Below are 12,632 nucleotides of genomic sequence, written 5' to 3' on the forward strand. Positions count from 1 at the left end.
GGGGTGATGCTTCCTTGGTGGCAGGGACCCAAGTTATTTTCTTAATGAGGAGCTCTGCCCCGCTTCTGCTCAAAATCAGGGGTGTGTGGCAAAGTGAAAGCTGTGAAAGTCCTTCCTTTGCCACAGGAGGCAAAAGGAGTTCAGAAAATAAAAGTGCTCAACTGTTCTTCAGAACAGTTTGTTCCTGTAAACTGGGCAAGGTGTTTCCTGTTGAGAAAGTGTTGATGAATCGTCAAATCAGGTTTTTGGGGGTTTTTTTTACCAGTATTTCAGCGTGCGATTGCAGGTTAATAAATGTAAACTCTCCGCAGAGAGAGAACACGCACGCAGTCCGGTCTGAGCCTTTACAGACCAGGGACTTGGCAAAACAGCTCAGGATCAATGCGCTCAGTGTTGTGATGACCGTATGATAAATAATAACCTGTTGCACTTGATGGCTTCACGTGTTTTCAAACGCTGCAAGGATGGCCAGGCTTACTTAGATACTGCAGAGGTAAGTACAATATTAAAGCCTAGATAGGAATGTTTTAGTTTTATGGTTCTTTGATTCAGATATCTTCAGGGTAATGTTTAATTTGCTGAGATGTAAAACGGTTTTGTTTACGTGTTTTGTTTGAGCTCACTTCCTCCTCTCTGACACAGAAGGTATCTTCCGTGGGCAGTACAGGAGCTCTTGGATGTTGTTTCTGGAGAACCGTTTCGTGGCAGTGTAGGAACCTGTGGCGGTTTTCTGTTCTTTCTAACCTGATTATGGAATTGGTAAAGAACTTACTGGGTTTACAAAATGCTTTTTTAGTTCTCCATTTCATTAGGATGGGGAATGACAGGTGCATTGCAAGTTGGCGTTTTTTGTGTGTTTACATTGTAGTGGGTTGTATTTCAAAACTTTGAAGATAAATGATGATTAAGGCAGGTACGTGGTTACATGAAACAAACAAACAAACAAAAAGAGTGTTTACCTTTTGTGATCATTTCCACTTGTTTTTCCAGAGCCAAGAAGTGGAACACAAACCTATGAACTTTAAACGTTGTTTCTTACAAATTCCAGATCCTTCCATTTACCTACCACCACCCGTCAAATACTGCTACCTCCTTAACACGTTTTGTGTTCACAGTGATGGGGAGGGGGATCTTCTATTCATTCGTTATAAACATAATTGCTTTTGGTAGAACAATTGGGTCCAGTGAAACAACACAATTTACTTGGGCTGCTGTTGTGTTTTCCATTAAGGGCAGCTCTCTCTGCTTGTCTGAACCCCATTACCCGGCTGCAGCACTGTGCTTTGTGTGTCCCCTCGGCTGGTAGCAATTGAACTTTTAATTAAAAGCTGATTGCCTTGACATTGGTGTCCATGGGTTAAGGCTTAATTGCCCAAGTTTTTGCTGAATTGGATTAATTTTAAAGCCATTATTTAAACACTGTGTTTAATTGTAGGGTAGAAAAAGCAGGCTGACTTTCAGTGAGGCTTAGTCTTCCTCGTTGGCAGGTACCATGTGATTGGGCTCTTGGGAGTCAGCTTAAAAGGAGAGCCTAATGCAATACTCTGCAATGAGAGTGCAAAGCAATGATCTACATGAATTATATTTTGGGGCTGCTGGTCACTAGTTGAGTTTATGACTGAAATCTGTCTTCTCCAGGCCTTCAGCTTTCTCTTTATTGTGGTTGACTTCAGTGTGGCTTTGTGTTGGCTTTTTGTTTGGTCGGTTTAAAATTGTGTAATTTTCAGTTGTTGTTATGCAACTTTGTACCATGATTTGTTGTTTATAACAACTTAGAGAGATTGTAAACCTTTCAATCGCGAGCGCAATTTGAGCTGAATCTCCAGTGCTATATATAGAAGGGTTATTAAAACTTGTGCTTTAGACTTTGAACCAGCTTTTGCACGGTGGAAGGGTGTAAGCAGACTTTCACACAGTCGTCATCTGTGGTGTTCTTCTGTCTGTGTGCCTGCCCCTGACTCACCTAGACCTGTGCTGGGGGCAGGCTATAGAGCTAGACAGGCTTTATGTTGGACCCAGTACTGAATCTTTGGGTCCTCACATCTAGCCAGGTAAAATGCTGTCTTCATCTAACGTGTGTTGGTTTCGCTTTAATGCATGTAGGAAAAATTGTGCTTAATTAGGTTTAGGCTACCTTCCCATCCCTTATAGAAAGAGTGCATTTTCATATGTACGTAGGATATCTCGGAACATCTCTTCCCTACAGCCTTTGACCAGTCCTGAGGGACACAGAGCCTGATCCAAAGATAGGAAATTACAAAGTACCTTGAACCAAGTACTTGGTGCTTAATAAAACGCTTTGCTGGCAGAAAGATAATGTGAGATGCAGATAATTGTGTGCAGATGTCCCTTTTTTGGACACAGCTGTGTGTGAACTGCTGCTGCCCAGGGAAAGAGGACCTATTGGTAGGAAAAAAAACCGAGGGAACTTCTCTATAGTCTGAGTTCTGACTAAAGCATGGCTTTAAATTACCTGAATATTGCTGGCAGTCTGGTGTGCGTTAAATACTCGAGTATTGATCTAACTTCTCGGGGAAGTGCTACGGTAAGGTCTGCACTGCTGAGATGACACTGCTATTTACCTACCTTGCGCCTTGTGCTCTGCACTTAAATGTATTCACGTGGTGCAAATATTTCTCCAGCCCTCCTCTGATCACCTGCTTCCGTTGCGAAACCCCAGCCAGCCTTCTGCTCCCCAAAGTAATTCCAGTCATTAGTCTTGATGGTACCTATCTGTGTCTCCCCATATCAAGCTTGTTTTCCTCTGCTTCCCGGGGATGGTCATTACAAGAGCCAGAAATTAGTGCTTTGAACTTGCACCAACTGGCATTCGGGGAGCACGGGACACTTTGCAGGGAGGAATAAGTGTAATCTGTGTTTCACAGGTGGGGAGAATCGCATCACCGCTGAGCTGATGTCAGAAACAGAGCTCATCTGCGTGCCAAGTCTTCTAACCGCCTGATGGTAGGTCCCTCCAAAGTCAATTATTCAGTCTTCAAAGAACATTGCAAGGTTCAAAAATTTCAGTTTTCTTTCAGAAACTGACTATGACTGTCAGATCAAGAACTCAAATTTTGTATTAGTTTCTTCCTCCTTTCTCAGCCAGTTTCCTCACAACTGAGAGACGGCTTATTCTAACCTCTAAAAGCCCTTTGTGGCTTTTAAAATTAATGTTCCCATAAGGGACTTTCTTTAAAAAGAATTATTGCTTTCTGAGACACTGTTTATTCTTTTCAGTGTCTGTAAAATCAACGAATTCCTCACATTAATTGCTCTTGAGGTTTTCACTTTACTCCAAAATATTAATTAGGCTTCTTTCTCTAATGCCTTTTGGCTTCTCTGCCAAATAGTCTTGGAATAGGAATTTCCACATTGTATTTCAATGTAGACTAAAATATTAATTTAACATCAGGGTTTCTTTTTGCTGCCACCTTCTCATTTATATTCAGAAGGTTGTAGGGTATGTCTATAAGAATATATTTAAGCAGCATATGCTTTCGATCTTTTAGTTTAGCCTCTAGATTGATGTTAAATGAGATTTTAAACAGACAAATTTTAAATACTCTCTTCTGGGAGTAGCTTGTTGCATAGTAACCTCTACTGCAGAACGATAGCTCCTCTGGGCATTATATATTCTATATACACACGTGGATAACTTGAAATTGCATGGTCACAAGCAGCATCATTGAATCAATGCCATGTGCTGTGTGTGCATGAGCTTATACTGGTTTGGCTTGTTCCCCAAATGAGTCAGAAACTGTAATATTGCATCCCCTGGAAGTCCAGGCTGGAACTGATGTGGTGCTTTTTGTTGATGTCCAAATACCTTGCTCCGAAAGCAATTCCTACTGGCACTGGTGAATGACTTCCACCTTTCATTCACCCAGCTACTCTGGGTTGTTAGACTCGCTCAGATGAATCATTTCTCCGGTGCTGTGATTGAGGACATACGCCACCAGGTTGCATCATGCATCGATAAGTTTTCTTCCATGAAACGTGTTGGTGCTTCTTAGGACTTTGCCTGAGCCACAGGAAACCTGCTGAGCAGCGGCGTTCCCGGCAAGGGAGGGTCAGTGAGCAGCAACTTAATACTCTGCTGAATTATGGTGTTGGAGTAATCGCAGCTGGGCTGGAACCGCAACGGGCACTGCTGCTCCGCTGCAGCGAGGAATCCCTTCTCTAGAGCATTGCCTTTGAATTTGTTTTACACACATCTTAAAATGGAGCTTTTATTCATCTGGTGGAATAGGTTTCTTTATAGATACTTGGATTTAATAATTTGGAGAACAAACAGGCCCATAGTTTCCTGAACAGGTTTTAAAAATGAGAAATCAATCATTAAAAGAAGGGAAATGTTTCTCTGTTTAGATTAAGAAAATAACTTACTGAATCCTTGAACCTCTTCCTATACATGCCCTGTCTTCTGGGCGAGCAGCAGAGACGGATAAAATGTCAAGCTTGATAGATTGTTGGAGCTGTTTTTTTGGTAGTTAAACAATAATGAAACTGTTACATGCTGCAGGGAAACACTGCTCTCTGTGTGCGGACTTCGGTCTGGAGAAAGTTTCAATTGTTCCAAAGAAGGGCGATTTCTAAAATGCAGCTTCTGTGGCCGGTCGCACAGCTGTCTAAATTACTGTCTGTCTTGAGGCCATTACACAAGCATTACAAAATAGTTTGGAAACAGTTTATTTTTCAGATTCCAAATAAAGTGTAGGTTTCAAAGTCCCTTTTGACTGTATAATCAAAAAAGTAGAAATTGAAACTGGTGTTTATATAGAGGGTGATTTATGCTCTCGGTGCTCAGAACCCAGGTTTCTTGAAGTCAGAGGCTGATACTTGCATAATTCACACCTTAACGTTTCCTGGATTGAGAGGCTTATCAGTTGTTGCATGTGATCGTGTATTTCCTTGTCGGTTTAGTCAAATCTAGTCTGTCGTTGGGCATCTTTTTGTGCAAAGGGCTTTTGGGTAAGAGGAGTAAGACCTTGTCTCTTATGCAGAAGAGAAATGAGAGGCAGTTGATGCAGGTATTTAATAAAAATTAAAAAAACCCTCAGCCTTCTTTTTGACAAGCTTTTTGTTCTTTCTATTCCTGTTGTTATTTGTACTTCTTGTTACTTGCTTCTCTGACCTGAAGACAGATCACAGACAGATTTTGTAATGGAAATAACTAAATCATGAATGTCATTCTGAGTGAAGTAAGAAATTCCTGAAAAGAATTGAAATATGCTGTTTAGCTGGCTGCTGGAGCTTCAGAAGGGAATTGCAATGCCTACAAAATGTACATAGGGAATGCAGTTGGAATTCAAAGCACCAGTAAATGACTACTTGTATATAGCAAAGTAACGCGCTTAAAAACAAACTACTTGCAGCATTTCTTTTTATCTGCCGACATCTGCCTTCAGAGACATCTTAAATCTGCAAATGGCTTTATCTGATAGTCATGAGTGGTGCTGATACCATCTCTGAACTCTTCCATGGGTGAAAGTCTATTTAAAGATTTTCAAAATGTGTGTATTTTAGAGATAATAAATAGCATGTTTAATACAGTTTTACCATTTTAGATTGTTCACTTTTTGTTGCGTTAAATGCCGGTTGTATCACGTTTTTAAACAACGTGTTCAGCTGCATATAATGAAGCCTTTTCATAGAAGAGAATGTAGGACAAACCCAAGCCTATTTCATGAAAGGCTTTACTTTGTCTGAGTGAAGTAAGATGATCGTTCTTGGAATGAGTCCTGTCTCATCATCAGTGTTTTCCCAGTGGTGTTCTGCTCAAAACCTGAGTAACTTGGTAAGATATTGTTATGGAGGCCAAGGCTTGGGGTTCTTCTTACTTCTGGATGTGACTCTTAAAAATACAAGCTAAGGCTTTTATTGCTCTGCTTGGAATAACAGATGCAAGCTTGAAATTAAATCTGTAATATATGGTAGTATTTCTTAAAAATTCCCCTAATAAAAACAAATGTGAAGAAAAGGATATAAACTATTACTGTCTACTGTATACTTCACTAATCAGCTTTAATCCTTGATTGTGGAGGAAACAGACTAAAAATATTTATCAAACTTCCCGAACTTGTAAATAAAAAGGAATTTTTACAACATCCACAACAGATTTGAAATCTAAAATCCTAGATGTTTTTCTAAACAGCAGTTTGATAGCGTGCTGCCTCCTGCAGACGTTATTCTTGTCTCAAGTACCAAGAATGTCTGTTGTCGTCTTTTTTTTTTTTTTCTTGGACAAGGCCACATTTGGCAGTGACACTTTATTTATTTTTTTTTTTTTTACATTAAAATGCCCTATTAAGTAAAACCAAACTTTTTGAGTGATATTTTATTTTGCACTTTACCATAATTTTCTCTGTCAGCTGATAAAGAGTTAAAACAAACCAACCCCGACAAAAAAAAAGACCAAAAAACTAGCTGGACTTGCGTTGTCTTTTGCGCTTGGGTGAAACATAAAGTTGGCCTCAAAATCATGTTGTCCTCTTTTTTTTTTTTTTTTTTTTTTAATATATTGACGTGTTTTGTTCTACTGTTAAATTGTGAGGATGCTCTGCAAAAGTGCAAGGAGGTTGTTGACTGTAAGTATTTCTTCCCAGAAGTGCTCCACTTCTGAGAGCTGCGATAGTTCTCTGAAAGTATTTAACTCCGTTATGAATACAGTACGGCTTTGAAGCAATGAAATATTAACTTGATTCTATTCCCCGATGAGGTATTATCTGTATTTTACTTATGGAAAACTGAAGCGCAGAGACGGTGGCCCAGATGCACACAGTGTCGGTGACAGAGCTAGAAACCGAAACCAAAAATCCTCTGCCCCAATTGTCCCATAGTAATTTATCCCATTGCTAATCTGAAAGTAATTACCCAATGGAATTTGTTGAGCTTCATGTCTTTTTTTTAAAAATGGGAATAAGTGGTATGTGATTTTGTGTGTGTAATCAAAACCGGGGCAGTTTCTGCTGAACCACTGAACTGAGAAAAGTAGAACTCAAAATGGAAGAAAGTTCATGTTGATGTTATCAGGTTATTGGTGGAAAAGATTGTGTCGCGGGGAGCTTCTAAGCAGCAAAATCATGTCTGCTGGTGCTGAAATGCCAGACGAGTTATTTTTTGTTTGGGATCTGAGAACAGAAGTGAGGATGTTTTGAGGTTTTACTTAAAAAAAAAAAAAAAGAAAAAAAAAGTGTTCTTTATTGTTAAAGGGCTGTGTGAAAGTACAAGACAGCACAGTATCTGTTCCCAACTTCCATGATAGTTGGTATGTTTTTTTTTCTTAATGCTCTAATGCCAGGATTTAGTCTAGTATGAAAATCTTGTCTGTCGTTTTACAAAGCAAACAAACCCAGAATGGAAAAAAGTGCTCCTCCCAGTTACAGAGAAGCAAAATCAAAATGTGATGATGCCTGTGTTGAGAAACAAACCCCAACAAACCCAAGGCAAATTAAAAAACAAAACAAAACAAAACGCAATAGATTTATTGGTTTATAAAACCCAATGATTTCTGGAGCACTGACTCATGATGTCTGAATGCTTGGGCTTGCCAAATACCATGAACTGCACTGTGACCCTGGTCTGCTTGTCGGCTTGGGCCATATATGGGAAATCTCCTCTTCACGACACAGGTAGGGAATTCAGAAGATGCAGGTCCTTACAGGTTCTTCAAAGCTTTCATTGCCTACTATCCTCTCAGTCTTTTTTAAAAAGGTATTTTATACAGGTAGGATCCAGCAATGATTTCATGTTCAGCAATCCTGACTTTCTGCTTTGATCAACATAAATTGCAGTGGGTTTAGGTGAGCTGTGCCTTCAGCAGTGCCCTGCTCTGCCTCTGTTCACACAGGTGCTTAAACTGCTTCACACAGAATTTTAATGTTCCGCCATAATATATGTATAGAGATGTGATAATAAAGGAAATTTACCTTTTTTTAGGGGGTCATGGCTTTATTTCCAAGAGACAAATGTTTATTTGTGTGGTTTGTACTGATAATGTAGGTAAGGTCCTTGCAGAATCTCCTAGGGATGAAGGGTTACCCTTCAGCTCAGTAACCAAAAATATGGGACGAGATGGCTTTTGGGTTTGTTCGTATTTCAGTTTGAATAAAGCCCAGATTTCAGTCTGCATTGTTTTGGGGTTACTTGTCCTCAATCTTCTGCAGAGATTGAGGCTGGAAGAAGAGAGACGTGACAATTGAACAAGGGCAGTGGTAAAGGAACCAATTTAGAACTTTTCAGCCCTGTAAACAAGTACTGTGGAGGAGGCTGGGAATGGACTTTTTCACAACATCTGTGCCATGAATATTACAAGTAGCTCGCGCTGGTCCTGCTGACAAACATGGGATAGCAAGGCTTGAACTTGCCCTCAGTTTTCAAGCTTTTATCAAGGGCTGCATGTGAGCAATTTTTAATTTCAAACCCTTCAGTGCTAAATGGAGATTGGCACAAAAATGATTGTTAATATTTACGGCAATGCTTTAAGAGTGCACCTTCAAAGTCTCTCTCAAACTTTCACCTGTACTAACTTTTTTCAAAGGAGGGTGGGGTATTTTTCCTGGTCCGCAGATGAGGTGACTAAGCTTTAAATAAACCAACTTTTCTATTCCAGTATCTTTTGCTATCTCAGTAACAAAACTAATATTCAGGTTTGTTGCTTTTCGGTGCTGTATTCGATATCCTGGACCTTTCTCTAACTGCTGACAAACTCTGAAGTATTTCTGCAGTCTGGGAGAACAGAGCTTTCCACACGTGTGATGTATGTGCTGGTCTTTGTACGTGTCTGCCGAAGGAGATGATACGCAGTTGCATTTTATTCTATTTCAGCACCTAGTTTGGATTTGAATTCAGATTAATTTGGACTAGGCATAGCTACGAAATGAGTCTGCAGTGTTTGTACTTGTTGTGATGTGCCTCAATTATATACATTCAGATCTTTTTCAGTCTAGCCAAATAAAAACAAACTTTTTTTTCAGGCTACAGTTAAATAGGTTAGAGGTTGCCTACCAGCCTGCACAGAGCTTTCTTGCCTGCAATTTTACTGCGTGTGCACTTTTCCACAGATATGGATTCCATGGGGTTTACGTTGATTTTCTACTAACAGTCCCTGAAATACCGGGGGGGGAAGAGTAGGCTTTGTGTGTGAGGAATTTTGAGGCTATCTTTTTGATTTCTTTGGGTGGGGGGGAAGGAGAAAAAAAAAAATGTAGAAGTTTACCGTTCAAAAATAAACCTGAAGCTTGGCATGAAAAGTAATTTATGGGATTTCCTAGTGGTGGTGTCGCTTATCAGCAAACACTCTCGATTCTGGGTGTCTGAGAGACAGCGATAGCAGAGAGTCTTTAGAGCATTAGGGCCAACTGCAATCCCAATTTCGGACAAACTTAATGTAATTCTGGCTGCTGATACCGCACCACCTTCAACCTCAGCTCTGCTGTTGGATGAATAACACTGCAAGACTTAAGACTGTACTTATAACTGTCTCTATTTTGGGAACAGCTGCTTTAAGAGTACTTCATCTCTCTGAATCCTTGTACACCAGGTGAGATGGGGCATTCCTGTGCACATCACTGCAGTCTGGGGTGAGATGCCTCCTGTTTTCTGCATCCCTACCCTGCCTCTGTGGGTTGGGCGTAAGGGTTTTCATGAGTTTGAGGAGCTGGGCTGGGATAATGCCTCTCTTTCTCCTCTTTCTCTTCTGTTCAACTGCCCCCATATGCTTGTGCTTCATTCTAAAGATGAACTGTTGATGAATATGTAATTTATCCAGTTGGAGAAAAACCTGCCATAATGAAACAAGATGAGCAGCTGTCATCATAGGCCTCTTGGGCCAAGGATTTCAACAGAAATGGCTTGATCTTTTTTTATCTGAAGTGGAAACTCTAGTGATATGATGAAAATACAAACTGGCGTCCTTTCTCCTCCACTTTTTGTTCCAGCTGCCTGCATTCCCCCAGTTTAGGAGAAGAGTAGAGTTAAAGCTACCCAGCAGTGGTTGCCGCCTTCTGTGGTGACAGCTGAGGTGATTCAAAGCTGTTTCCCTCATGTCCCTGGTTAAATTGTGGAACTGCTCCTGCTTTCTCGTACTGTCTGAATGCTGAAGTCATTTAGTTGATAGACTTTTGCAGCACAACAGAAACTGAGTTTCAGCATCTTTCTGTCCTTTCCTTTTTTCCTTTTTCTTTTCTTTGTGTGAAATTTGCAAAGAGAGTGAGGTATGTGTAGTGTTACGAGAGGAAGGCTCCCTGAAAAGCTTATGTTGTGCCTTTGGAGCCCATTTCTGGCTTTTAGGTGGGCACAGATCCAGCTATCGCCACGTGGCTGTCATGGAAGAGTGGTCTAGGTGGGTTTTGAGATGAAGTCTGGAGAGTATGGAATGACGACCTCCCTTGAATAGAGGTGGTTAAGGAGGCTACACAGTTATTTACATTTTTTCAGGTTGTCATTTAGGAATTTATTGCTACATATTGCAATTACAATTTTACCAGCTCCCCACTGCTTGAAGAAAACAGCGGCGTTTTCTAAACTAAATCCAAGGAAGACTTGTGATGATGTGAATGAACAGAGAAAAAAAAATTCAGAGCGCGAGCTGGTATTGACCTTTTTCCCCCGTAATGAAAAGGTCTGATTGAAACGGTACATGATGGTCTAGGACTCCTGGACTGCTCATTGCTGAGGTTTTGACAGAGGGTTTCCACTTTCCCTGCCGCTTCTGTGGGTGGGACAAAGGAGAGAGACACACGCACACCTACGCAGGATGCCAGGAGGGTGGGAATGGGAATAAAAGGGAGTACCTTGGAATCTTGCTTCTCCAGGGTTTTCTTTCTTCTCTTTCTGAAGTGGTTCATGCTACATATTGCAGCTGACTTAATTTTGTCTGGCTGATGAATACCGTAGTGTGAAAGGGTGCATCGGATTTTTCAGTTGTTTTTCAGTATAGCAAGAGAGTGGAAGGGAGATAGTCTATCTGGGGTCAGAGCACATTACTTGGGAAGAGGTATGGGACTAAGGAATTAAGATAGACTAGCTAAGAGAAATAATTTCCTCAAACTAGTCACATGATTTCATTAATCACTTTTTTTTTTTGTTTTGTTTTGTGTGAACTTGCTGGCAGAATGTCACTGACTTGCAAAGGAAACGGCTGTTGCTGAATTTCCATCTTGGCAGATGTCTAGAGACCTAATTACAGTTAATAGCAAGAAGAACTTTTTATCTAAATATTTTTCAATATATAAAGTGCAATTTGGGGTCAAAATAAACAGTTTATATTGAAAAAAACCCACGCACTGCAGGTAGCCAGTTCCTTTTAAAACAAAACAGGATCCCCAAGCTTCACATGTTAAAATTGGGGAAAATAATTTGGATTTACTTGCGCTGCAGAGGAGAGAGAAAGCGGGTGGGTGAATTTGCAGTTTGGGTGCAACGCTGGGAGTCCAGTGAGAGGGTTTCTGGTTTGTGCCTTTGGAGTTTGCTTCCTCCGCAATGCTGTATAAATCACACAGCTTTCTACAACCGCTTCCTCAATTGTAAAATGAAAATTGCAGCTCTCTAGTTTTGAAGAGGTGCTTGAAGCTTAGATCCATTGGGCTCGTACCAGTATTGGGGGGAATTGCTGGTGGGCGAAGGCGCTTTCACTGAAGGTCTACCTGTAAATCTAACAGAGCATCAGCAAGCGCTGCTGAGAGAAAGCTTGTGAATTACTTGTAACATAGCGTGCTGATAAACACGGATAAAGCTGCAAATTTTCTTGGAATACCTACTGTATTTATTTTTGTGTGTATTTGACAACTTTAATTCTTAATTTTCTGCTCTTTTAAGCAAATTTTTTAAGGGCTCACTTTGCAAATGATTTACTCCAATGCAAACCGTGTTCGTAGCAGTATGAAAGGATCTTTGTCTGCCTGATGGTTTCCCCTGTACCATGTAACTAGGAAGTCACTTCGGCGCTTCTCTCGGAATCAGCAATAATTTCAGGCGATAGCGTTTCATCGAAGTCGTGTGTGGCTCTCTCTGCTGAACTGCAGTGGCCCCGCTCCAGCTTTTTCCCTGCGCTGCTTTGCGCCCTGCCCCAACGGGGAACGCTGTTTACTTTCTGCTCTGTGGTAAATGGATGTCACTTCCTTGATTAAAATGCTGGGGCGCAGCCAAATTCTCTTCCTTTTGGGCTCGCGCGTTGGGAGCAGCAGAGCACCTCGTAAGCGCTCGCACTGGTGAATCCAGTTGTGTGCCACGGTGCTGGATCTGGCTCCTGGCTGGATGCGTTGGGATGTGCTGCAGATGCACAGCTGCCTTCTGAAACACCTGGTGCCCACACATAGAGGCTTCTGAAGGCATCTGCGAGGTGGAGAAGCACAGATGGAGCTGCATCGTGCTGTATTGAAGAGGGTCTGAAGATGGATTACCAGAAGGCACAAGCTGAACGACCAGCCGTGTACTGTCCACGTGTGACGGGGAAGGTCTAGACAGCGTAGGGGCATGGGTGCCGGTATCAGCCTGCTCTGTCCATGGGAAGCAGCCAGTGGATGTGAGTCTGTAGACACCACTCGAGTGGAGCTGGTAGCCCTGACGTGCCTTGTGAGCACAGACGCTCCAGGACGCACAGAAGCCTGACGGAGACGCCATAGAAACCAACC

General features: G+C 41.4%; 1 protein-coding gene across 1 annotated transcript in view; it reads left to right on the top strand.

Annotated features, from left to right (window-relative positions):
- Nucleotides 1-450: 450 nt before the first annotated feature.
- RFFL (ring finger and FYVE like domain containing E3 ubiquitin protein ligase) overlaps nucleotides 451-12,632 on the top strand; it is a 29,356-nt gene continuing 17,174 nt past the window's right edge. The window contains exon 1 of the mRNA XM_074160499.1: nucleotides 451-493. The gene's annotated coding sequence lies outside the window, so the exon portion shown is untranslated. The remainder of the gene's footprint in view (nucleotides 494-12,632) is intronic.

Source organism: Numenius arquata, chromosome 18 (genome assembly GCF_964106895.1).
Source record: "Numenius arquata chromosome 18, bNumArq3.hap1.1, whole genome shotgun sequence".
Lineage (NCBI taxonomy): Eukaryota > Metazoa > Chordata > Aves > Charadriiformes > Scolopacidae > Numenius > Numenius arquata.